Below are 27594 nucleotides of genomic sequence, written 5' to 3' on the forward strand. Positions count from 1 at the left end.
ATTCTGCAAGCTTCCACAGTCAAAAGCCATCAATACTACCTTCCCAACAGCCTCCCCTACCCAAGACAGTTGCCCCCACCATTCCCTAATCACCATTTGCAGGAGAGAGCTATGCACCCTTGGAATCTCACTGCATTGGGGCCTTCCTCCAACCTCACCTCAGCCAATGGATTGGCTCCAGCGATGGACCTTTAGCTCCAGGACCATCTCCTCTAGTGGGCTGAGGATAGTCAGGCTGGGTTGACTATCTCCAGTTTCTGGCCTTTTCCCTGTCTTTCCCTATGCATTTCATTTCCTGGAAATGAAAAAGGACATTGTAATGACAATGTTGTGCTGCAATATGCCTTCAAATGTGTGGCCAGAATGTAACTAGTTAGGGACCAATATTTCTCAATGCTCCTTACCAGCTGACAGGTGCGACAGTACAACCCCCTTCCCCCCCCCCTTAAACGCCCATTGTCATGCAGCGCAGTTGTGTCATGCTGCGTTCTACACTTGGGCAATGCAGTAGGCAACCCCAGATTCAAGCCACTTCATACTCTCACACCCTTCTTTATAGGTCCTTCATCAAAATGGTTTTGCACTCACCCTTGCAGATCTGAAGAGGTTATTGAGTCTTTTCCGGCACTGCAACCAGGTTCTCTGAATGACCCCATGGCTTCTGCTGTGACCTCTGTCCAGGCTGCTTCCATCTGTCTATGAGGTCTCCTCTTCCCATCTTCTGGCATGAGGACCTCTCACCTATTACAATCAGCCTGGAGGTGGATTCGCAGGGAGACATCATCATATTGTGGGGCTGTCCTGGGTCTGGAGCCCCAACCAGCTGGTCGCTCTATTCTGTCCTCCATCTGTGGAGAGACAGATAATTAAAAGGTTGAATGTGAATCTTCTCACAAACACTTCTTATTCAAATTTGGAATGGATCACATTTAATCAAATGTCCTATCTTCCCTGCCAAGGGTCCTGAATGATTCACTACTAGCACAAAAGTCACCTACATGTGAAACCAAGCTCTTATCTGCTGCAACACTTCAAAAGATTAAAAAACCTTCTTGTCAGCCTCCAAAGTATGATTTGTGGTGCAGCTGCCACAGTCCCATGCCAGGGATGCCTTTAAATGGGTGGCCGTGACTGACTTCCAGTTCACAGCCTGCCCCCTTCTGTCCCTAGCACATCCCACTTTCCATTCCCAAATGGGTGGCTGCCCACCATTGCTTGCTGCTGTTGGCTGGGGTCCCACTGTGTGGTTGTTAATTGGATGAAAGTTGCATTAATAGACATCTTTCAAAGGTGGGGGAGGGAGTCAGTGATCCATCCACTTCCCGGTCGGACTCGAGTCAACTGCTGAGCAGCATAAAATTCACCCTAGTAAATCTGCCCAAAACCACCTTTGTGTTCAGGTGTGAGAATTGACACTTGGGACTCAACAGAACTTGACCTGGGCACCCAGTCCCCAAGGTAACCAGGTCACATGAACCTAATCACTGAGCAGAATGAGCAGGAGGCTACATGCTCCCTTTTTACCTTGAACGAAAAGAGGTAGTTTAAAACATAACTACCTTATAAACCTTGAATTCTTAACATCATTAGTGGACAACTTAAAAGGGAACCCAAAAATATTTTAGAAACATGAAAGATAATATGATAGTTAAAGAAATGGTTGGGCCAATTATGGACAAAACGGGAATGACTGAACTATTGAATGAGTAGCTTATGTCTGTATGTACAGAAGAAGGAGGAATTTAATGCCAGTAGTGGAGGGAGAGGTAGAGTTGTTGGATAGGATAAAACTAAATAGAAAGGAGGTGCTAATGGGATCACTTAAATGAAATGGGTAGTGTTGTGATCCCAGCTGCTGTTAATACTGGGCAAGTCAGATCCCAGTGTGAAACCTGGCTTTATAGATCCTAACTTTTTGTTTAGAAACCATGGAGGAAAGTCACTGAACAAATTCACAGGAGTCTGCCTCTTTGATTCTAAGATATGTGATTTAATAGAATATTACTGTCATATATTTAATGAATTATTCTGTATAACATTAATCTGAAAAGTACTAAACAAAACTACAACAGTTTACTTTGTCAGAAACCTCCACCTTGGTTATTCAAATATTCAGCAGGAAGTATTTTTGTTCTCACTGTCACAAGGTGCAAATGCATTAAATAAGATGAGCTCAATATCAATAGGTTGAATTTTGAAATAAGCAGTTTGAGAACTTTTAATACAAAGACAAAAATATTTATTAAAACAATAAAAAATAACTATATTGCACCAGACAGAAGGTTGGAAAGATCCCAATACAAACACAAGAAGACAATTCAATCCCCACTATTCCTTTACCCCAGCAATATCTTTACAGGCACATAAACCAGTGAAGAGTTACCACTAAGATAAAAGCAAAAAACTGCGGATGCTGGAAATCCAAAACAAAAATAAAAATACCTGGAAAAACTCAGCAGGTCTGACAGCATCTGTGGAGAGGAACACAGTTAACGTTTGGAGTCTGTATGACCACTAGCTTGACACAAAGGCTTCTCGCTTGGGATTGGCACAGATGTAAATGGTTTTCTTCTGGTGAATTCCTGAACATTCACTTGATGCTTCTCACCCAACTCGTATCTCTCCCAGAGACACCCAAAAGCTGCAATCTAACTTCACTGTTTCTTCAACTGCAAAGCAAATAAATGAGTTCCTTAAACTCAATCTTCCAGTAGGACCTCTGCTAAACTGATCACTTTACTGAGCCCTTTTACTGATTATTCAATTAACTACTGTCCCATAGCCTTGCAGTTTTTCTTCTTACAAGAGCTTAAACCCCGTCTTTTCTCTCTGACACATGCGCTGAACTGCCCCTCTCCCAACTCCTGTCTTTCCTATGTCCCTGGATCACTGTCACTAGGCAGCAGTAAAGTTTTTAATCACTGAACTTTCAACCCCTTTTAACCCATCTCTTTAACTTCAGGGATTGTAAGACCTCATTAAAAATGTATATAAGCAAACAAACCCAAAAGACCTGAAACCTTTCGCTCACAAGACCACCCAGGCACCAAGGTTCATAAACAGATCTTAAATGAAAGTGCAATCGTTTTTACCTTTCTTAACACACAAATATACCAATTCAACTTAAAAAATACATGTTGTTCATAATAGGTAGACACATGGCAGATATAATTTAATACAGGTAAGTGCGAAGCACTTTGGGGAGAAGTATAATCTAAATTGTACTACTATGACAGGGAAGGGTGCAAGAGCAGTGTGACCTGGTAATGCTGATTTACAAATCTTTGAAGCAGAGTATGCTAATAAGGCAGTTGAGTAACTCTCTTGTAGAGTTAAAACAATTAACTAAGTTAACAATAACAAGGGAGAAATCAAGCACAGCCCCTAAGTCAGGCAAGGCAGTTGAGTAAGTGCACAGATACTGGTCTTTCTAAATAGGGCATTGAATGCAAAAACAAGGAAATCATGCTAAACCTTTACAGAACTCTGATTAACCCTTAGATGGTATTCTGTACAATCTAGGCACCACACTTTAGGAAGGGTTTCATGGCATAGGGGAGGGTATAGAGGAGATATACCATCCAATACCTTAGCATTCACTGTCTCCACCACTGATGCACCATGGCCGCAATGTGTACCATCTGTAAGATATAACAACTTGCCACGGCTTCTTGATAACAAATCCTTAATTCAAGACCTCCCCAACTAGAAAGACAAGGGCAGCAGGCTCATGGGAACACCAGCATGGCCAAGTTCCTCTCCAAGTCATACACTATCCTGGGTCAAAATCCTGGAACTCCCTACTTAACAGCGTTGTGGGTGTACCTCGCTGAAATTTTACGCTGTTGAGAGCCACAGTCCAGAGATTTAGGGGGCAATAAACATAAGTTATTACCAGCATGTGGTAAGCACAGATATGAGTTCAGAAAATTGGGTGGTAATCAAACTGCCCATTTCAAAATTCAATCCATTGATATTGAGCTCATCTTCGTTAACGCATGTGCACCTTGTGCCAGTGAGACCAAAAATACTTCCTGCTGAATACTTGAATAACCAAGGTGGAGGTTTCTGACAAAGTAAACTGTTGTAGTTTGTTTAGTACTTTTCAGATTAATTTTTTACAGAATAATTCTTTAAACATATGACAGTAATATTCTATTAAATGACATATCTTAGAACCATAGAATCATAGAACGATACCTTACAGAAAGAGGCCATTTGGACCATCGAGTCTACATTGGCTCTATCAATGAGAAAAATATAAGTTCCAGTCCCCTGCTCATTTCCCATATCCCTGCAATTTTTTTCTCCTTCAGCCATTGGAAATATTCTTTTTATTTATTCCATGCAAATCATCCATGATTTTAAACACCTATATCAAGTCTCCTCTTGGCCTTCTCTGCTCTAAGAAGAACAATCCCACCTTCTCCTGCCTATGTAACTGTAATCCCTCATCTCTGGAACCATTCTGGCAAATCCCTTCCGTACCCTCTCCAATACCTTCTTGGTGCCCAGGATTGGACACAATACTCCAGCTGAGGCTGAATTAATCATTTATATAGATTTAGCATAACTTCCTGATTTTTGTATTCTATGCCTCTCTTTATAAAGCTCAGGACCCCATATGCATTATTAACTGCTTTGTTAACCTGTCCTGCCATTTGCAAAGATTTGTGCACAAACACTAGGTCTTTTTTTTTCTTGCACCCTCTTTAAAATTGCATCATTTCGCATGTAGTTTTTCTCCTAATTTTTCCCACTTAAATCCAACACCTCATACTTTTCTGCATTAAATTTCATCTGCTATCTGTCCATCCATTCTACCAGCCTACCTATGCTCTCTTGAAGTCTATTACCATCTTGCTCACTTTTTAGTACACTGTTTGGTACACTTTATGTCATCTGTAATTCAAAATTGTGTCTTGTATCCCCAAGTCCAAGTCATTAATGTATATCAATAACAGCAGTGGTTCTAGTACTGAACATTGAGGAACTCCACTGTATACCTCCTTCCAGTCTGAAAACCAGCCATTCACCACAACTCTGTTTTCTATTCCTCAGCCATTTTGTATCCATGCTGCCAGTGCCTCTTTTGTTCCATGGGATTCAATTTTGCTAATAGGTCTAATATGTGGCACTTCATTAATACGTTTTGAAAGTTCATATGCTAGGCAAATGATTCTCTAGTGTGCCTAGAATGTATACTCATCAATAATTATTTATGTAATACAGTCAGATTTTTCCTCTTTTGCATTTGACAGCCTTAAATTTTCCAACCATTCATTTTAATGATGGAAAATCATGCCCTAGCAAGTGAAGAACCATATGTCTAGCCTTTAGATGCATAATTTATGTCCAGTTGGCCTATGCTTTCTGAATTGGCCACTGCTATTTTTTTTGTTATACAGTAACATCCCATTACAGTGCATAAAATTTAAGATTAGCCTCTGATAGTGGAACATACAGGCCTGTGGACCAGCAGTCATCTGGAATTGGCAAATTGGAGAGTTTGGCTTAAAATGCATGGATGGAATTTTACAGCTCCCTGCTGATGGGTTTGAAGGCAGACGACTTGTAAAATGCAGTGCATAGTCTGTCTGCCACCTACCCACCTGCCTCTGACCTGTCTCCAATTTTACAGGAGGCCAATTAATGGATAAAGGGGAGCCTGTATATGTATTGTGCTTGGATTTCTAGAAGGCATTTGATAAAATGCCACATCAAAGGTTATTGCAGAAAATAAAAGCTCTTGGTGTAGGGGGTACCATATTAGCATGGATAGAAGATGGGCTAGCTGGGAGAAAACAGAAGGTATGCATAAATGGGTAATTTTCTGATTGACAGGATATAACGAGCTGAGTCCTGCAGGGGTGTATGCTGGGTCCTCAACTTTTTACAATTTCTTTCAATGACTTAGGTGAGGGGAGTGAAGACATGGTAGCTAAATTTGCAGATGACACAAAGGTAGGTAGGAAAGTATGTTGTGAAGAGGACATGAGGAGGTTGTAGATGGATATAGAAAGGTTGAGTGAGTGGGCAAAAATCTGGAAGATGGAGTACCCCTTTTTATCTCAGCAAATAATTAAGAAGGCTAATGGAATGCTATCCTTTATTATGGGAGAAATTGAACACAAAAGTAAAGTTGTTATGCTTCAGTTATACAGGGCATTGGTGAGACCACATCTCAAATACTGTGTGCAGTCTTGGTCTCCTTATTTAAGGAAAGATGTAAATGCATAAGAGGCGGTTCAGAGGAGACTTACTAGATTGATACCTGGAATGAGTGGGTTGCCTTATGAAGAAAGGTTGGACAGACTGGGCTTATTTCCATTGGAGTTTCGAAGAATGAGGGGTGACTTGATTGAAGTATGTAAGATCCTGAACGGTCTCAACAGGGTGGATATGGAAAGAATGTTTTTTCTTGTGGGTAAGTCCAGAACAAGAGGAGCTCTAGGTTTGTTTGTTCTGCTCATTGATTGTATAATTGACAAATTTCAGTTCTGAAGATACTATGTGACATTGATTGGGAAGATTTGAGTTGGAATGATATATAGCTAGGTACTCACTTTCAAATAGACTATGTCAGCTAGATACTCTGGGGATTCACTCTCATTAGTTGAGTTTGAATGGTAGTCAGTTTCTTTGTCATCCTGTAGCTTGTGTATCAACAGATGACAGATCACCTGCCAGTAGACTAGTTAAGGCAACAGATAGGAGTCAAGGCCAAATAACAGAAACAATGTCATACTATTGAATTGTAGCAAATGAATTTGAGCCTTAATGAAAGATAACTCATTGTCAATGGCAGGTAAGCTCACATGACAAACAGCCCAGCGATTTACTCTCAACGGTAGCAGGTAAACTTGTTGCAAATAGATGAGTTTGAGTGACAGGAAGCTTCGAGATTCCATCCCCAGCATAAACAAATCACAGATAGGAGATAAATTCAGCGATAGCATAGTTAACTATGAATTTAAATCTCTAACAAAATTGAAGCCCTGAAATTAAAGGCAGAATGGCAGCATGGAAACAAAATTGTTGAAGAGACAGAAAGAAGAAAGCAATGGCGAATGACTGATTGTTTTTCAGACTGGATGAAAGTATATAGTGGCATCCCCTAGGGTGTGATATTAGGACCACTGCTATTAATGATCAGGTCTTAGGGGGCATACTTTCAAAGTTTGCAAACGCCACAAAACTTGGATGCATTTTGGAAGAATGAATGAGTGAGGAGAAACATCAAAATAAAACCCTCATTCATGCTTTTGTTACCTCTATACTATTCCAGCTACTCCTGGCTGGCCTCCACATTCTACCCTCCATAAACATGAGGTCATCCAAAACTCAGCTGTCTGCGTCTTAACCCGCACCAAGTCCTGTTCACCTATCACTGCTGTGCTCGGTGACTCGCATTGGCTCCTGATAAAGCAATGTCTTAATTTTAAAATTCCCATTCTTGTTTTCAAATCCCTCCATGGCCTCTCTCCTTCCCACCTCTGCAATCTCTTCCAGACCCATAACCCTCCAAGATTTCTGTGCTCCTTTAATTCAGGCCTTCTTGAGCATCCCCGATTTTAATCGCTCCATCTCTGATGGTCGTGTCTTCAGCTGACTAGGTCCTAAGCTCTGGAATACCCTCCCTACATCTGTCCACCTTTCAACCTCACTTTCTTCCTTTAAGATGCACCTTAAAGCTCTTTGACCAACTTTTTGGTCAGCTGACCTAAAATCTCCTTCTGTGCCTTGGTGTGATATGTTCTTTTATAATGCTCCTGTGAGTTGCCTTGAGACATTTTGTTATGTTAAATATAAGATGTTGTTGTAGTAAACCAGATGCTAGAATTTTTAAAGGAGTGCAGGAGAAGAGGGACCTGGGGCTGGATATTACGGGCTGCCATATTCCCCCACCCCACCCACTGAAATGTCAGTCGTCAGCATGCCCACCCAAAAGCTGGCTGCGCTGGAGCCAGTTTATGTTGGGAGCAGCCTTAATTGCTTCAGGGAGAGACTCCCACCTCCTACCAAGGAGGAATTCCCACCTTCGAGAGCTTCTGGCTAATCTGATTGGCAGCTCTGTAGTCCCAGCAGCGCCAGGTTTGAGCGGTGGCCAGGCTGGCACTTTAGGCAGTCCCCATGAAGAACTGGTGATGGAGCCCAGACTTCACGGTAAGTCCAGAGTTTCGGATGGGCTGGTCCAGCTAGCGAAGCCCACATCCCGTGAATGAATAAAAAAAATACGATCAAAATCACATTAACCAAGGTACAGTACAAACACGTCTTTGTCAGGTCACTGACACTCTTCACAGCAGAGCAGGCCAGTTTGTCACCTTTAACATTACAACAGGGCAGCAGCAAGAGATGCACATTCAGTTTTATAGCTTTGCTATTTTCCCTAATATTCAGTGTCCAGTCGAAGGCACCCAGAATACTTTGAGGACACACACTAAACAGGAAGGGCTTCCACTCTCCCTATGTTCAGATGGCATGCAACAATCAGAGGGTCCTGCACTATGTGCATGATTCCTTCATCCTTTGTAATTCTTCCTTCCTTACCTCTTCATGATACAAAATCCAATCAAATGGCTGCCCTTTGCATGCTTCATCTGAGTGCCAAGGAGACAGTCTAGGTGCTCTGCCAGTTAGTTGCTTGCTGACAACATTTTGTCAAACTTGCCCTTTCTCATAACTAGAGCTGAGTGCCTCTTAATAAGATCCAAGGACTTGCCTTGAAGGGGGCGAGGTATTTAAGATTGGGAATCCTTCTTCAGCCTCCAGCATGGAATGGATATTCTGCATTTAGTTCACTATCATGAAGATAAATTAATAAATGAGAATAAGACTAGTGGCTGTGGAGTGTGTACCAAGTGGCATGGGAGAGACAAAGTAAAACTTGGGTGGGTGGGGGTGTCTTTTAAGTGGGGGAAGGTGTTTTAAGGTTGTTCAAGGCAAGTAATTGCTGTACAGGGAGTAGTTGACATAATGCAAAGTGTCAAGTTGAAGCACCCTTAATCAGAGAACAATGTGAAGAGTTAGTTTGACAGATGATCAATTGAAGAGGACGAAAAGTTTTCTGGTGTTCAAGATGGACAAGAAAGGAAAGGGAGAGAATGTCCGGTGTTATTTTGCCAGTCATTTGTGGCACTGTTCTACCATCTGGGGGTGAGGAATTTGGCAGTCAGCGCCAGTGCTATATCCCTCCAGATTGTGAAGGAGGTTTGGTGGCATTCACGGCCAAGAGACTGTGCTTCCTCTTTCTATATAATTCAGGATGGCTTGGAGCTATGAATCAGTGAAGTTCTGTGGTCTTTTTCCCTGACTTGGTGCCATGCCCTGCTGCCTTCATGCTGATGTTGTTATATTTTATGAAAAGTATAGTAAAATATATATTTGATTAGTTCTTATTGAAGCAGACTTGTTCAACCTTTTGCATGCTGCTCGGGTGCGGGTGGGGGGGTGGTGGGAAGACATTTCAATTTTTTTCTCACTCAAGGGGCAAGGTATAAGATTTAGCATAACATTAAACATGACTTTCAAACAAAAACTTCAATGTCAAAGCAAAAACTTGATAATTTTAAGAAGGATAATTAATAAAACTGACCATTAAGAAGTGCCAGGCTGCAGAGTTAAAGGGCAACTGTGGTATAACTCGTTCTTAGACTAAACTCAATCACCATTTGCACTTGAACACCGCATGTACTAAAGTTGATTAAATTGTGTTCATTTTAATATACTTTGCAGTGGCTTTATATTTTGAAGAAAAGGAATTGTCAATTGGTCACTTGGCAGTACAGGGAGTTTGAGTATTGTTGATAAAAAGAGACATGCTGTCGAAGATTTTCAATTTGTACTCATCAGGACCAACACAGGAATGCCAAAGTTCAAAGAGAACAACAATTTGTACTGCTTGAGAAAAGGGCTGCTGATTGGTTGGCAAGTCACCTCTGATTAGTTGAGAGGCTGTCATGGTGAATGCACTAGGGAGTTATTGTCCCCCATGCTTTTGTTTATTCAAAAAAGGTGCAGTGTCTAGATATATTCCTTTTGTCTGCAGAGAATAGGTCCCTGCATATAAGCATATCTAGCTTCTAGTGGGCATAAGTGAGCTGCATTGTGAGCTCGACTGATAATCTTAAATTGGTTGTTAGTGTAATTTTTAGCATACTCGGGGTTGTTCAGCAAATGCTACCCAATCACTATCTCAGCTATCCCACTACAAACCAGTGTCCAATGAAAACTCTGAGTCCTTGAAAGCTCACCTAGCTGACCTATTGCGGGATACCCAATGACTTTTCTGATTTTCACATGCAGCGTGAATGCCCGGTGGTGGTATGAGGCTTCAAGGCCAACCCAGACATATATATTTATAAGCTGGGCAGAGGGACTGGAATAGCCATCCTTAACAAACATGACTATATTGACAAAATGCACACTGTTCTTAATAATGGATCCAAATTCATATCCATTTGACCCTCCACCATGCATGACTGCATAGCCCTGCTCGAAAGTAAGTTCCAAAATTGTTTGTTAGACTTCTGTAAGAGTAACAAGCTACCATGTGGTGTACATGGCTTAATCCTCATGGTTCACTACATTGATGTATGTACGGGCTGCCCAAGGCACACCAAAGTGCTGCCCCATTATACCCTATCTTACCTCTGACTGGCTCTGCACAACACGAATTTTTAAAAATTCTTTCAGGGGATGTGGGCATTGCTAGCTAGGCCAGCATTTATTGCCCATGCCTAATTGGCCTTGAGAAGGTGGTGGTGAGCTGCCTTCTTGAACCACTGTAGTCCATGTGGTGAAGGTACAACCGCAGTGCTGTTAGGGAAGGAGTTCCAGGATTTTGACCAAGTGACAGTGAAGAAATGATGATACATTTCCAAGTCAGGATGATGAGTGGCTTGGAGAGGAACTTTGGCTGAATAGTTAAGTGAGTTGCTGATCAGTTCTGAGTGAGAATTCCACATACACGTTGAAGGGCCCTATCACTTGTGTGAAGACTATACACGACCTTCATATTGACAGCTATGCTGTGTGTTATGATCAGGAGAGGAAGGGTCAAATAGATCCCTTCTTTGCCCTCTCCTTGTTTGATTGCAACAAGTCTTTTTGTTTGAAAAGGATATGCTTGTCAGTTCAGTGAATGCTTAACTACTTACATGCTGTGATCATAAAATAACCAATAGTACAGGTTTTCTTGAGCTTAACAAAGAAAGAGGTTGGCTTCATTACACTTAAACCATTCCAAATAAATAATAAACGATGCACCAAAAATCATTATTTGGCATAAAGCACATCTTCATGACATGTGAATATGTGCCCATTCGACATTGCGAGCCTATTCACTAATGTGTTGCTAAAGGGAACTATATAGGCACTATATCAAGGCAATCTAGACATGCTGCCAGATTCTGAATCTGTATTCATTGAACTTACGAATTTAGCAACTTGCACAGTTGAATTCAGCTTTAATAGCACTATATATATCCAAATAGATGGTGTTGCCATGGCTTCTCCTCTAGGGCCATGTCTCACTAACATTTTTGTCGGTTTCCATGAGAAACGTGTTTTCGATGGAATGACCCCTAACCTCCGTCCCTTTGTATATTTCCGATACATAGTTGACACATTTGCTATATTTGAATCTACAGTTGCATGTAAGAATTTCCTTACACGCTTTAGTGTTCTCTATCCTGCACATAAATTCATCTTTGAAATGGAGCAGTCTAACAAGCTACCTTGATGCGCTAGTTGAAAAATCCGCTAATGTATTCTCTACTACTGTCTGTCACAAGCCTTCACTGGTCACTATATGTGTTGGGATTCCTACAGCTACATGCTACAAGGTTGGCCTTATCAGCAATCTCATAAATAGAGCTGGATCCATTTGGTCACTATGCAAGCTTGACGCCAAAATAAGGCTCATAAAAGCTATCCTGCAGGATAATGACTACCCTGATCAGATCATTGCTCGTTCTGTATTGCGCATATTTATGAATGGGCTGAAAGGCATCACCTTTGGATCTGAAAAGTGCCCAGTTTGTTTCAAATTACCTTGGAAAGATAAAGTCTCTCAAAAATTTGAGTAACAGGTGAAGCTAATGTTTCATGCTTCTACTATGCAGTGGCAACATGGTGGGGTTTTCCACTAACAGGATGCATCCATCAAACCAAAAGGACGTTCTGCCTACTACACAATTCAGAAATGTGGCATATGAATTTCAGTGCCAGTGTGATGCCAGGTATGTAGACTGTATGTCCCAATGACTGGTGGATCATAGTAAACAGCACATGCCTTCAGTTGTTCGCAAAGGGCAGAGTACTGACCGTACTCAATCAACCTGTGCTTACAGAACTCAGAACATGATGTCTAATGTTAGATATGATTCTGTGATTGGGCAGCACTTGCTGAACAATCCCAAGTGTACTAAGAATTACACTAACAACCAATTTAAGGCTCGCAATGTAGCTCACTCATGCTTGCTAGAAGCTCATATATTCATATCAGGAACCTGTCCTCTGCAGACAAAAGGAATATGTCCAACATTGCACCTTTTTTGAATGAAGAAAAGCATGGGGGACAATAGCTCCCTGGTGCATTCACAATGCAATGCCTGAAGCAATCTGAGATGACTTGCCAACCAATCAGCACCCTATTTCTCATGCAGTATAAATTGTTGTTTCCACTTTGTTAGGAATGTGCAATTATGATATTACAGATTTTGAGGATAACTGTTTTAAAGGTACATTTCTGTTTTCAAACCTTTATATTGAGTGGAAGCCCTTTTCAAAATGGAAGTATGGGCAGACAACATGACACCTTTTTGTGTTTATTTAAACCTTGTCAGTCCCACATCTGAGCTGGCTATGAAGAGTCATTAAAATGCAAAAGACTCCTCCAGGAATGTCCCTTGTATCCTCTAAAAAAGCTTCTGAGAGAACAGGAGACAGGAAGGTAAAAGTAAAATACTATGGATGCTGAGAATCTGAAACAAAATAGAAAGTGCTGGAAAAATGCAGCAGGCCTCTCAGCATCTGTAGAGAGAGAAACAGAGTTAACGTTTTGAGTCCAATATAACTCTTATTCAGAAGTTGGAAGTAGGATCGGTGTCAGCCACCTGGGAAGATTGTGGAAAAAGATGTATTTCCCTTTCCCTCCAGATTTCCCAGGATTGAGTTGACCGTGTGATCAGGAACTCCCATGGGTAAAACACGCAGCTAATTATGTCAATTAAAAAAAGATAAAGAGCCATTTTACACACGCAGTGGTTCTTTCCCAATGGTGCACAGGTCACAAGCCATGTCTGCAATGCGGCAAATTAAGAATGGCAATTACACAACAAAATGCTCAAAACAGCCATCATTGCAGCAGTATTTTTATTCTTTCATGGGATGTGGGCATCATTGGCAAGGCCAGAATTTGTTGTCCATCCCGAATTGCCTTTGAACTGGGTAGCTTACTAGGCCAATGTGTCAACCGCATTGCTGTGAGTCAGGAGTCACATGTAAGCCAGGCTGAGTAAGGATGGTAGATTTCCTTCTCTAAAGGCCAGATGGGTTTTTGTGAAAATCAATGATTGTAGTCATGGCCACCAGTACTGAGAATAGCTTTATATTCTAGATTTATTTATTGAATTCAAATTCCACCAGCTGCCATGGTGGGATTTGAGCCAGAGTATTAGATTCAGTCTCTGGATTACTAGCCCAGTGAATTACAACTGCACCACCATCTCCCCTATAAAGGGTGAAATTATAAAGGGTGAAACAGCATTCAATGGGCCAACCATAGTGTAAGGCTTGTGCTAATGGGATCCACTCTTGAAGCATGTACTTTGGAGAGTTGGCAGCAAGAGGAAATTGGCATCATAGTACTGAGGCCAGTTGGAGAGATAAAGGGGCGGCATTGACCATTAACGTTGTGCCCTAACACAAGGACATGGGTTCTCCATGGCCAAAGGGCAGCACCCAGAAGAAGTCCGATGTGCACAGGATCTATATGCCAAGGGTCGGCTTCCTCCACCTGTCAGAACAGTAGTGCATCTGAAGGCTGCACTTGCCATCACCTGGTTGCTGACCTGTGGCCCTGATGGAGGTCTACCTAATGCCCCATTAGGAGCAGGAGGCCACACATCACTTGTGGCGGTCAAGGTGACCACAGCTTTGAACTGTAGTGAGTCCAGCTCATTTCAGGGCGCAGTCACAGACTTCTGCAGGATTTCGCAGTCTGAAGCCCACAAATATGTTAACCAGGCGAAGACTGCTTTGTATCGGAGGGCATCGCAGCACATAAAGTTTGAAAATGATGCACCAGTTGAGCCCAAAGGGCTATAAGATTTGGCTCGATGGCAGGCTTTCCTCAGCTTTGGGGCATAATAGGCTACCCCATGTGGCTATCAAGGCTCCATTGGACCAGCCAGGTGCAGCTGGTAATTGTAAGGCCTTCTCCTCATTCAATATGCAACTGGTATGTGACCACTGCAAGAGGATCCTGCAGATGTGTGCAAAGCTTCTGGGCAGTGTCATGATGCCTTTATTATCCGACAGACTCAGGTACAGCAGTTCTTCACACCTCCACACAGACTCATGGATGACGAGGGATACCCACTGAAGACATGGCTGCTGACACTAGTGCATCACCCCAACACAGAGGCACACGAGAGTTTCAAGAGGTGCCTTCTGTCTACTTGGGCTATGATGGACAAAGCCACTGGATAGCTCAAAGTGCAGTTCAGATGCCTTGACCGCTCTGGAGGTGCCCTTCAAAATGTTCCAACAAGGGCCTCATGCATAATGGTGAAGTGCTGCACCAGGCACAACCTGGCACTTCAACGAGGAGCCAAACTAGCATCAGTAGAACTTGGGGCAGGCAGGCTTCTTCTTCAGAGGAGGATGACCATTCAGAGTTGTCTATGAAGCCTCATGGTGTAAACCTGCATGCCAGCGAAGCCTGTGTTGCCCTCATCCAGGCACACTTCAACAGAGGGCCTGCACCTCCCTACTAACCATACGGGTGTGCACTTGCATGGATATGAATGTAATGTCCAGCCATCAAGATGACTGTTTGCTCAATGTTTTTCATTGTAATCAGCATTGTATGGAGGCCATTGTTGTGAGCCAGCATCCACTCATTGATCTTTCATGCCTGATGAGGTCGGTCGCCCTTTCAATGAAGGTTGTCATGTGCTCATATACCTGAGACATAACAGCACTCATGGCCATGATGGAATTCTCCGCCTTCGGTATTAGGTTCTGCACTGCCCCTGGGAACTCTGATAGATGACCACACATTTCCCTATGCTTTTCTACAAGTATCTACTTAGTGTATGATCCCCTAGGCTCAGTATGTGCATCTATATGAGCATGTTTCCTCAGGCATTTTTTAAATTTGTTCATGGGATGTGGGTATCACTGACTAGGCCAGCATTTATTGCCCATCCCTAACTGCCCTATTCAGGGGGCATTTAAAAGACAACCACATTGCTGTGGGTCTGGAGTCACATGTAGGCCAGACCAGGTAAGGGGCACAGATCTCCTTCCCTATATGACATTAATGAACCAGATGGGTTTTTATGAGAATCGGCAATGGTTTTGTGGTTATCATCAGACTTTTAATTCCAGATTTTTATTGAATTAAAGTTTTACTATCTGCTGTGGTGGAATTTGAACCCGGTACCCCTGAGAACTACCCTGGGTCTTCTGGAATACTAGTTTAGTGACAATACCACCACCTCCACTAGAGAGGGTGTATAAGAGGCCCATGAGAATGATTCCAGGCATGAAGAACTTCACCTATGAAGATAGATTGAAGTTGGGACTGTTTTCCTTAAAGAGAAGGCTGAAAGAAGATTTGATAGAGGTATTCAAAACTGTGAGGGGTCTGGACAGAGTAGATAGGGAGAAACTGTCCCACTCATGAAAGGATTGAGAACGAGAAGGCACGGATTTAAAGTAATTGGTGAAAGAAGCAGAAATGATATGAGGAAAAACTTTTTTACACAGCGAGTGGTTAGGGTTTGGCCTGAGAGTGTGGTGGAGGCAGGTTCGACTGAAGCATTATAAAGGGAATTAGATTGTTATCTGAAAAGGAAGAATGTGCAGGATTATGGGAAGAAGGCGGGTGAATGGTACAGGGTGAGTTGTTCATTCGGGGAGCTGGTGCAGATACAATGGGCCGAATGGCCTCCTTCTGCATCATAACAATTCTGCAATATCTCACTGCACCTTACGGATGCACCTTCGGGAGATAAAAGACAATTGTTAATGCAGCACATAGTTGCCAGAGAAGATGAGGGTCTTGCATTTTGTGTGTCATAATATTTCTATCGACGAATAAGATTTCACATAAGTCACATGTCAGAGGCAGCTACAAGTATCATAAGTAATGCTTTTACCAGCTCGTTGCAGCACCCCCATCTCTCCATCGGAGACAGCTTGCACTGATGCCAACTTGCCAATTTCCAGAGCACCCTTCTCCATTGCTGTAACTATGGTCAAGGATGTCACTCCACTGCCATTTCTGCACTTCTCCTAAGAGTTTTATGCTCTGTTCTCCTTCAAGGAGCAAAGACACAGAGTTAGGAGTCTAATCAGACCAATCTTTGCTTGAGATGTAGGTCAGATATTTGAGGGGACTCACCATGGGGTTAGGAGTGCTAGGCCTGTACATTGAGGGAGAATGTTATCGCTATCTATGGAGATATAGAGTTAAGCTGCAGCTTTGACATTCTTATGTGTGGTTGCAAAGAGAGAACTTCAAAGGATATGTGTGCTGGAGAAGTCTGCAGAGGCGAGAGTGTGATGGCTGCTGTCTGACACTTGAATTCCACTCACCTTGCCGGACCTCAAGAAGTCATTGAAGCTTTTCCTGCATTGGATGCATGTCCTCTTTATCACCTTTTGGCACCTCCTCTGCCATCTCCAGCCATGCCTGCTCTTTTAGGCTGGCTGATCTCCCCCTGCCACCCTTCGGAAAGAGCACCTGTCTCCGTGTCCTCACAGTTTCCAACTTCACCTCAAGTGCCATGTCCATAAATCATGCAATTGCCCTTCCCCTTCTGGCAACCATCTTGCTCCACCATTTGCTTCTGCAGCTTTGCTGTGCAAAATTGGATGCCAATCCTGGAGAAGCCCTCAAAATTGGTTGACTCCCAGAGCATTCACCCAGAAGGCCCGTTACTCATAGGGTTGAATTGCTGACCCAGATATGTTCCTAATGCTCTGTCAGAAACTAAGTGCATATGATTCCACTCAAAGTTAAGAACTGACAGCCTTTTGCCTTGTAGCTGTCAATACCAACAAGTCATTTTGTTTTTGAAAATAAGCACAGATTGTAGGTTAATCAGAGACCTGCAACATAGAATTTGTATTGGCTCAACGTCATACCTTTAAGAGACAAGTAGTATTTTAGATTAAGGAACTGATGAACTTTGGTTCCAAATGGATATTGTTTTAATCACCCCGTGTGCCTCAAAAAAAAATCGTTAACCCACCTCTTGCTGCATTGAAACAGACTTGCTAAAATCATAAATGATAACCTCTATGATTGCGAATGAGGTATATCACCCCTTCTCGGCCTCCTCCACCTTTCCACAGCATTTGACACAGATGACTAACTCCTTCAGTGGGGCCACCCTTATACACTTCTATTCTTATCCCAATATTGCCAGTGTATCTCCAGCAATGTTGTCTGTCCCCATCCATCCACCACACCATCATCTCAGGACCCTTTAGCCACCTCCTGTTCTTTATCTACACCATGTCCCAGGGTGCATCATCTGCAATCATGGGATTGGCTTTCACAAGTACATTGTTGATACCCAGTTCTACTTTTCCATCCTGATCCCTTGTCTACCTCCATGATGTAAGCTTTCTTGTCCAACATCAAGTTGCATAAATCACAATTTCCTTCAACTCAACATCAGGAAGACTGAAGCCATTATCTTTGAACTCCACTAAATGCTCTAATCTCTTACTACTGACTCCATCCCCCTTTCCAGCCACTCTGTAAGGCTGAATCAGATTGTTTGCAGCTTTGGCATTTTGTTTGGCTCTGAGCTGACATTTAAACCCCATAATGTATCCAACACCAAGACTACTTACTTCCCATCCGCAGATTTTCCCACCTCAGCTCCTTCACTACTGAAACCTTTAAGCATGCTTCACCTCCAGATACAAATACACAAAAGTTCCCCTTCATAGATTCCTATCCTCCACTTTTCATTAAGGTAAAACTTATTCAAAACTGTTACATGTATCCTATTGAATGCTAAATCTTAATATTAAATTTAATTAAATGTAATGTAAGTTGACATGACCTTATTGTCCAATAGCAGAGTGGGCTACCTCGATGTGAGAGAGTCTTGAGTTAGTCACTGATGAGTGAAGACAGAGTTTTATGTTGTGAGCACAAGTAGAGTTGTAGGGTTAGTTTGTAAATGAACAGCATGTATTTATTCTAATAACGACCTCCTGATTTTCTCTGTCTCTGTGCCAACTCGGTCACCCCGAACAAAGTGCGTAACCCAGATCCTTTAGCCCCAATAAACCAAGGGCCAAGGGTGCTGGATCCAACAACTGGCAACGAGAGTAAAAGCACAAAAAACCACAGTAAAAAACAGAGTAAAACGTGAGAAAAACGAAAGAAACCAGAAGAACCAAAATCGGGCCGTACCTCGCATGGTAGTTGTAATTTAAAGAAAATTTCCTTCTAAGGGTTGAATTAATGCCCTAAGAGATGCCGCAATTTGGAAGAGTAGAGCCATTCGATCCAATCTCGGACGACTGGTCTCACTATGTTGAACGCCTCGCGTTCTTCTTCCAGGCAAATGACATTGCAGGGGAGAGAAGAGGCCCACGATCCTTCTGTCTACGTGTGGGGGTAAGACATACGGATTAATTCGAAATCTGTTGGCGCCCAGTGCCCCAGACTCCAAAAGTTTTGATGATTTAGTGAACATTGTAAAGAATCATTACCAGCCCAAGCAGTCGGTGACGATGCAATGGTTTAAATTCAACTCAAACATTGGAGCTGCAGGGGAGACAGTTGCTTGTTATGTAGTGAGTCTGAAGCAATTAACTGAATATTGCAAGTTCAGTCAATCACTTCAATCAGCGATATGCTTAGAGATCAGTTGCTGTGCGGTATAAATGAAAATGCTATTCAGAGGAGATTGTTGGCTGAAACAAATCTAGATTTTCCAAAGGCGTTGGAAATCGCTCTTGCAATGGAAGGTGCAGTGCGAGACTCTGCAACCATTCAAGAAGTGCAAAATGGCGCCGTCCTCCATGTTGGGCGGGGAACTTCAGCCAAAAGGAGCGCAAAAGTGCAGAGGGCTTTGTTCCGAAACGGGAAGCAGCCACCACTAGTAGACAAGTTAAAAAGGAAAACTCAGCAGCAAAAGCATGGCATCATAATAACAGAGATGGAAGTAGACAGCCCTGTAATGGAACACAATTTAAAAAGACTGAATATTGCTTCTGCCATTGATATGGACACCTCATGAAGTTAGAATCAGGCAGACTTTCAGACAAAGGCAAAAACCCAATGAGATAAACAGCATTGAAAAGCCGGAAGTAATAGATCCTGATATCTATTCACTATATAATTTAAAGATAGGAAGAACAGAACATATCTATGTAACCATGAGAGTGAATGAGAAGCTTGTCGGACTAGAGGTGGATACTGGTGCAGCTACTATGGTGATCGGAGAGCATACTTTTCAATACTTGAATGATGGAGAACGTAAGCTGAATTTAGAAGAAACTTGAAAAATTAAAGACTTACACAGGAGAAAACATACAAGTCAAGGGCATATGTAAAGCCACAGTAAACTATGAAGGTCAAACAGTGAGATTACCCTTGATGGTAGTAGCGTGTGGGAAATCTAGTCTCCTAAGGCGAAACCGGCTGAAAGAAATTAAATTGGAATGGAATGAAATCTTCCAACTAAGACCTAATGGACTTTCACAGCTACTACAGAAATATGCCTCAGTTTTCAAAGAAGAACTTGAAAAAATTGAAGGGCAACAAGCAAATATTCATGTAGATCCCAAGGAAACACCAAATTTCATGAAGGCAAGGCCAGTACCTTATGCAATGTGGGATAAGGTAGGCACAGAACTAGACGGATTAGAAAAGCTGGGAGTGATACAACTATTGCAATTTTCAGAGTGGGCAGCACCAATTGTAACTTCTCAAACTTGAACGAAGCATTAGAACATGTGGGGGACTACAAATTAACAGTTAGCTAAGTGGCAAAATTGGATAGATAGCCCATGCCTAAAGAAGATTTATACACTAAATTGGCAGGTGAAAAGGCTTCCGTGAAGTTAGATTTGAGTCATGCCTACCAGCAGTTTGAATTAGAGCAGGCATCCCAAAAGTTAGTCACCGTAAATACACATAGACCAGAATATTGCGCTCATTGGGTGGGCACGGGCCCGACCCAAATGAACATAAAATCATGCGCGATGACGTTGGGCGAGTGTTCTGATGTCATCACACACACGTGCGATATTTCGGTTGGCGGGCGCCTGCGGGAGTTGGCAGTGCAACCGTCGACAATTAACAGGCCTATTAAGGCCATCAGAGTACCAATTAAATGAAATTCTTTGCTGCCTGTCCAACCTTACGGTTGGTGGGCAGGCAAAAAGGCCAAAGTGGCCTTTGCATTTTTTAGGAAACCTCATCCACATTTGGTATGAAGTTTCTGACAGCAATTAAAATAAAAATAAAAATTTTGACATTTCATTAATAACATGTGACAGAGTCACATGAGCAGGGACATGTTTTTTAACATTTTAAAATTCTTTATTTTTAAATTTCAAAGCTCTTCATCTCCCTGAGGCAGTTCTGTGCCTCAGGAGGCTTTTCCTGCGTGCACCTGCGCGCATGTGCGAAGTTCTCTCCTCGCCTTCCTCCCCCCCGACACAGGCAGCGCTGCAGTGTGCGTTTCACGCTGGGCAGGCCTCAATTGTCCCACCAGCGTGAGATCACAGTTGCGGCCCAATCGCAGGCAGCAGTCGGCTTCCCGACCGCTCCCGCTCACTTACGCCCAGCCTGCCCGATGAGGGCAAACCCATTAGGGTTTGTATCAATACACCTGTTTACCATTTGGCGTATCTTCTGCTTGCGCCATATTCCAAAGATGCATGGAAAGTTTGTTACAGGGATTGCCCCATGTTGTAGTTTATTTGGATGATGTTCTTGTGACCGAACTCACGGGAAAGGAAAATTTGATGAACCTGGAAGAAGTTCTGAAACATTTTCCGCAAGTTTGGGTGAGATTGAGAAAGGAAAAATGCACATTCCAGGCAGAAGAGGTAACTTACCTAAGTCACGAAGTAGATTCACAAGGCCTACACCCAGTTGAAGAAAAAGTGAAAGCCATTAAAGAAGCCCCAGAACCAAAGAATACATTCGTTTGAAATCATTTTTGAGGATGATTAACTACTATGGACACTTCTTGCCCAGTTTACCGACAGAACTGGCACCATTATATTGTTTGCTCAAGAAAAATCTGAGATGGTCATGGCAAACACTGCAAGGACAAGCTTTCACAAAAGTGAAAAAGTTGTTACAGTGATCTACACTTCTAGTACATTTTGATCCAAAGAAAGAGTTGATATTAATGTGTGATGCATCAGCTTATGGTGTTGGAGCAGTGCTTTCTCATCAAATGCATGATGGATCAGAACAACCTATAGGATGTGTGTCGAGAACACTCAGTACTGCAGAGAAAAAGTACTCACAAATTGAAAAAGAAAGCCTGGCATTCATTTTAGGTGTTAAGAAGTTTCATCAATATGTACATGGTCATCATTTTACTATCATAACGAATCACAAGCCATTAATAGGATTATTCGGTGAAGACAAGGCTGTACCCACTATAGCCTCAACAAGAGTACAAAGACGGTCATTGGCTTTAGCAGTGTATGAGTACATTTTTATTCATAGACCTGGAAGTCAAATTGCAAATGCAGATACACTCAGTCATTTACCTAACAAGTAAAAGATGAGGATGTTCCAATTCCTCAGGAATTCATTTTGTTATTGAACTTCTTGGACTCATCACTGAAATGTGCTAAGCAAGTTAAAGATTGGACGAATCAAGACCCAATCTTATCCAAAGTGAAAAATCAAGTTCTCTCTGATTGGTCAAAAACACAAGAATCCGATGAAGTGAGATCGTATTTCCAGGCAAGATATGAGATAACCAGCCAAGGAGATATATCATTGTGTGGAGCTTGGTGTAATTGTTCCTCTAAAAGGACGAAAGCCATTGTTATCTGAACTTCACAGTGCACATCCTGGAATTTCCAAAATGAAGGCAATAGCATGTAGCTATGTGTGGTAGCCAGGAATGGATGGAGAAATAGAAAACCTAGTGCCCCTAGCCAAGCTGTTCCAGTACAGCTACAACACTGGCATCAACCCGGATATGTGGGAAATTGCCCAGGTATGTCCTGCACACAAAAAGCAGGACAAATCCAACCCAGCCAATTCCTGCCCCATTAGTCTACTCTTCATCATTAGTACAGTAATGGAAGGGGTCATCAACAGTGCTATCAAGTGGCACTTGCTTAGCAATAACCTGCTCACTGACGCCCAGTTTGGGTTCCACCAGGGCCACTCAGCTCCTGACCTCATTACAGCCTTGGTTCAAACATGGACAAAAGAGCTGAACTCTTGAGGTGAGGGCAGAGTGACTGCTCTTGACATCAATTTGACAAAGTGTGGCATCAAGGAGCCCTAGCAAAACTGGAGTCAATGGGAATCAAGGGGAAAACTCTCTGCTGGTTGGAGTCATACCTAGCACAAAGGAAGATGGTTGTGGTTGTTGGAGGTCAGTTATTTCAGCACCAGGAGCAGGAGTTCCTCAGGGTAGTGTTCTCGACCAAAACATCTTCAGCTGCTTCATCAATGACTTTCCTTCCATCATAAAGTTAGAAGTGGGGATGTTCGTTGATGATTGCACAATGTTCAGTACCATTCATGACTCCTCAGATACTGAAGCAGTCTATGTCCAAATGCAGCAAGACCTGGACAATATCCAGGCTTGGGCTGACAAGTGGCAAATAACATTCGCACCACACAAGTGTCAGGCAATGACCATCTCCAACAAGAGAGAATCCAACCATCACCCCTTGATGTTCAATGGCATTACCATCACTGAATCCCCCACTATCAACATCCTGGAGGTTTCTATTGACCAGAAACTGAACTGGACTAGCCATATAAATACTGTGGCTACAAGAGCAGGTCAGAGGCTAGGAATCGTGAGACGAGTAACTCACCTCCCTGAATCCCCAAAGCCTGTCCACCATCTACAAGGCACAAGTCAGGAATGTGATGGAATACTCCCCACTTGCCTGGATTTGTGCAGTTTCCATAACACTCAAGAAGCTTGACACCATCCAGGACAAAGCAGCCTGCTTGATTGGCACCACATCCACAAACTTTCACTCCCTCTGCCACTGACTCACAGTAACAGCAGTGTGTACCATCTACAAGGTGCACTGCAGGAATTCACCAAGGCTCCTTCGACAGCACCTTCCAAACCCATGACCACTACCATCTAGAAGGACAAGGGTAGCAGTTAGATGGGAACACCATCACCTGGAAGTTCCCCTCCAAGTCACTCACCATCCTGACTTGGAAACATATCACTATCCCTTCACTGTCACTCAGTCAAATTCCTGGAACTCCCTTCCTAACAATACTGTGGGTGTACCTACACCACATGCATCGCAGTGGTACAAGAGGGCAGCTCACCACCACCTTCTCAAGAGCAATTAGGGATGGGCAATAAATGCTGGCCCAGCAGTGAAGCCCACTTCCCATTGTTAGGGGAAAATTAAAAATGCTAAAATAGAACACTCTAAGTATTTACTGAAGAACACTTAAAATCTCCAGACAGCTATTGATGCTAAACCTATTGACAGCTGAGGGTAAGCAGATGTATATTGCGCACAAAGGGGCCTTGAGTTTGTGTGATTTACACAGTTTCAAGAGATGAGCTAATGTCCAGTCACAGGCAGAACCATTCAAGTGGTGCAATGGTGTGTTGAAGCCTTGAGAGCTGGACTGGAGATAAAACATAACATAAAGTTAGATTAGATATACTCCTCTCTCAGATAGGGACAGGGCAGATGGTTTAGCTTAGATATGGGAGGACATACAAAGACAAAGAGGGGGCTTTGATGAAACACGAACAGTCCTGAGTTATGAGAATCAAGGTCTTTGCGTAATGTTTTAATTTTGATTGGATAATATAATTATGTATACACCCTTTAGAATAATTGGCTAGCAAAATCACATGTTTATGTACTCAATAGGATAATTTTAACATGATACCTGTGTGTCGGTTACCGATTGAATGTATTCAAATGTACTCAAATGTATTGCGATAAGAAAAAGTACGAAAGTAGTGAAATGTAATCAATCTGGGAGCCGGATCATTTTCAGGAATGATTGTGGCTCCCTTGCATATGCTTGAATAAACCGGTGAAAGGAAGCCTGAGTCTCTGTGGTCGCTGTGTGATCGGGGATTGTAGTTTCTCCTCTTCAACTGGCCTATGTGGTAGTTGCTGGATAGGAGGAAATACCCTCTTCACCATGAATGAATAAAAAAAGTTGTATGCAGTATCAACAAGTACAAAAATTACCTGCAACAGCACCATTACGCCCATGGGAGTGGCCAGGAAGGCCATGGGTACGAGTACACATTGACTATATGGGACCTTTTATGGGAACAATGTTTCTCCTTATCATAAACGTGCATTCAAAATGGATGGATATATATGAAGTATTGTCACCCACATCTTCAGCAACATTGGACAAGCTGCGACAAAGCTTCGCTATAAATGGATTACCTGAAGTGCTAGTATCAGATAATAGAATAGTATTCACAAGTGCTGAATTTAACCGATTTACAAGCCTCAATGATATTGTTCACGCAAAAGCATTCATCCATCCTTCTTCCAATGGACTGGCCGAGAGAGCAGTTCAGACATTCAAATCTGGTACAAAGAAATTGTCTGGAGATTTTTTAGCGACTAAATTAGCATGTTTTCTTTTCCATTGTAGAACCACCCCTCATTCAACAACAGGTGTCACACCTGTTGAACTGTTGATGAAGTGCCTCCTCCGATCTAGACTGAGCCTAATTTTGCCAAACTTGGGGGGAAGGTAGAAAGAAGGCAGGAAAATCAGAAAATGGGACATGATTGTCAGAGTCGGGACAGAACATTTAACGTAGGAGAGAAGGTATTTGTGAAAAGTTTTAGAGAAGGACCAGCATGGCTGTTTGGTGAAATAAGTGCTGTATCGGGATCTCTTTCCTACCATGTGAAAGTTGAAGATCAAATAATAAGAAGACATGTGGATCACATAGGAGTTGGAGAAGCCATATATCCAGAAGTGATTCCACCAGTGCTTGAGACTGAATCAACATTACCTGTTGAAAGAACTCAACCAAGTACAAGTGTATTTGAAGGGTCGACTGTACCTGAAAAAGTCGAAGAAACAAATTTACAGGTACCTAGTGTAGAAAATGACGCTTGGATGATTTCAATAAGGGAGACTCCAAAGCAAACTTCAGAAGCTGTAGAGCTGAAATGTTCTACATGCATAAGGAAACCCCCAGAGAGACTGACTTTGTAAATACGTGAGCTGTGTAAATAACTTGATGTATTGAAAAATTGTAAAATGTATTTTTCATTAAAGGGGGTTAGATGTAGTAATCTGAGATGTAATATGCCTTTAAGACAAGTATGCTAATGTAAGGTCACATGATCTTATTGTCCAATAGCAGAATAGCGTGGGATACCTCTATATGAGAAAGTCTTGAGTTGGCCACTGAGGAGTGAAGACAGAGTTTTATGTTGTGAACACACAAGTGTAGTTGTAGAGTTAGTTTGTAAATAAACAGCATGTGTTTATTCTAACAACGACCTCCTGATGTTCTCTGTCTCTGTACCAACTTGGTCACCCCAAATAAAGCATGCAACCCGGATCCTTTAGTTCCAACAAACCAAAGGCACTGGGTTCAATAGGCACAAAGGCTATGCAATGGAACGTAGGTTACAGAAGTAGGGGGAGACTTATCCATGGGCAGGGATTTATAAATGAAGATGACGATTTTAAATGGAATGCATTAGAGGATAGGAAGGGGGAGGCGGTGGCATAGTGGTGTTGTCACTGAAATAGTTTTCCAGAGACCCAGGGTAATGTTCTGGGGTTCCAGGTTTGAATCCCATCATGGTAGATGGTGAAATCTGAATCCAATAAAAATCTGGAGTTAAAAGTCTAATGATGACCATGAAAGCATTGCTGATTGTTGTAAAAACCCATCTGGTTCGCTAATGTCCTTTAGGGATGGAAACCTGCTGGTCTGGCCTATGTGTGACTCCAGACCCACAGCAGTGTGGTTGACTCTTAAATGCCCTCTGAACAAGGGCAATTAGGGATGGGCAATAAACACTAGCCTAGCCACATCCCATGAATGAATTTTTAAAAATGGAGGTCAGTGAGGTAGAGTTTTGGATAAAAGCAAAAAACTGCGGATGCTGGAAATCCAAAACAAAAATAACAATACCTGGAAAAACTCAGCAGGTCTGGCAGCATCTGCACAGAGGAACACAGTTAACGTTTCGAGTGCGTATGACTCTTCAACAGAGCTAAGTAAAAATAGAAGAGAGGTGAAATATAAGCTTACTCGAAGGATCCCCTTTTCAAAATTAAAATATCTCGAAACTAAAGGGAAACATTTTGCTGCACCCTTGTGATCCTTCTTCACTTTTTGATTTCTATAGTGATAGCCAGGAATCCTCAGAAACATTCGCAACAGAAATATTATCCCAACTCTGTGCCTTTGACCTCAGCTGAGAGAAACTTTCCATGCATTCATACCAAGCACAAGGGAAGATGGTTGTGGTTGTTGGAGGGCAATCATCTCAGTTCCAGGACATCACTGCAGGAGTTCCTCAGAGTGGTGTCCTCAGCCCAACCATCTTCAGCTACTTCACCAATGACATTCCCTCCATCATAAGGTCAGAAGTGGAGATGTTTGCTGATGATTGCACAATGTTCAGCACCATTTGCGACTCCTCAGATACTGAAACAGTCCATGTCCAAATGCAGCAAGATATGGACAGGTTTGGGCTGACAAGTGGCAAGTAACATTCACGCCACACATGTGCCAGGCAATGACCATCTCCAGTAAGAGAGAATCCAACCATTGCTCCTTGACATTCAATGGCATTACCATCGTGAATCCCCCACTATCAACATCCTGGGGTTACCATTGACCTGAAACTGAACTGGACTAGCCATATAAATACTGTGGCTACAAGAGCAGGTCAGAGGCTAGGAATCCTGTGGTGATAACTAACCTCCTGACTCCCCAAAGCCTGTCAACCATCTGCAAGACATAAGTCAAGAGTGTGATGGAATACTCTCCAATTGCCTGGATGAGTGCAGCTCTGACAACACTCAAGAAGCTTGATACCATCCAGGACACTTGATTGGCACACCATCCACAAGCATTCACTCCCTCCAGTACCGATGCATATGGGCAGCAGTGTGTACAA

This window comes from Cetorhinus maximus, chromosome 2 (genome assembly GCF_964194155.1).
Source record: "Cetorhinus maximus chromosome 2, sCetMax3.hap1.1, whole genome shotgun sequence".
In the NCBI taxonomy this organism is placed as follows: Eukaryota; Metazoa; Chordata; class Chondrichthyes; order Lamniformes; family Cetorhinidae; genus Cetorhinus; species Cetorhinus maximus.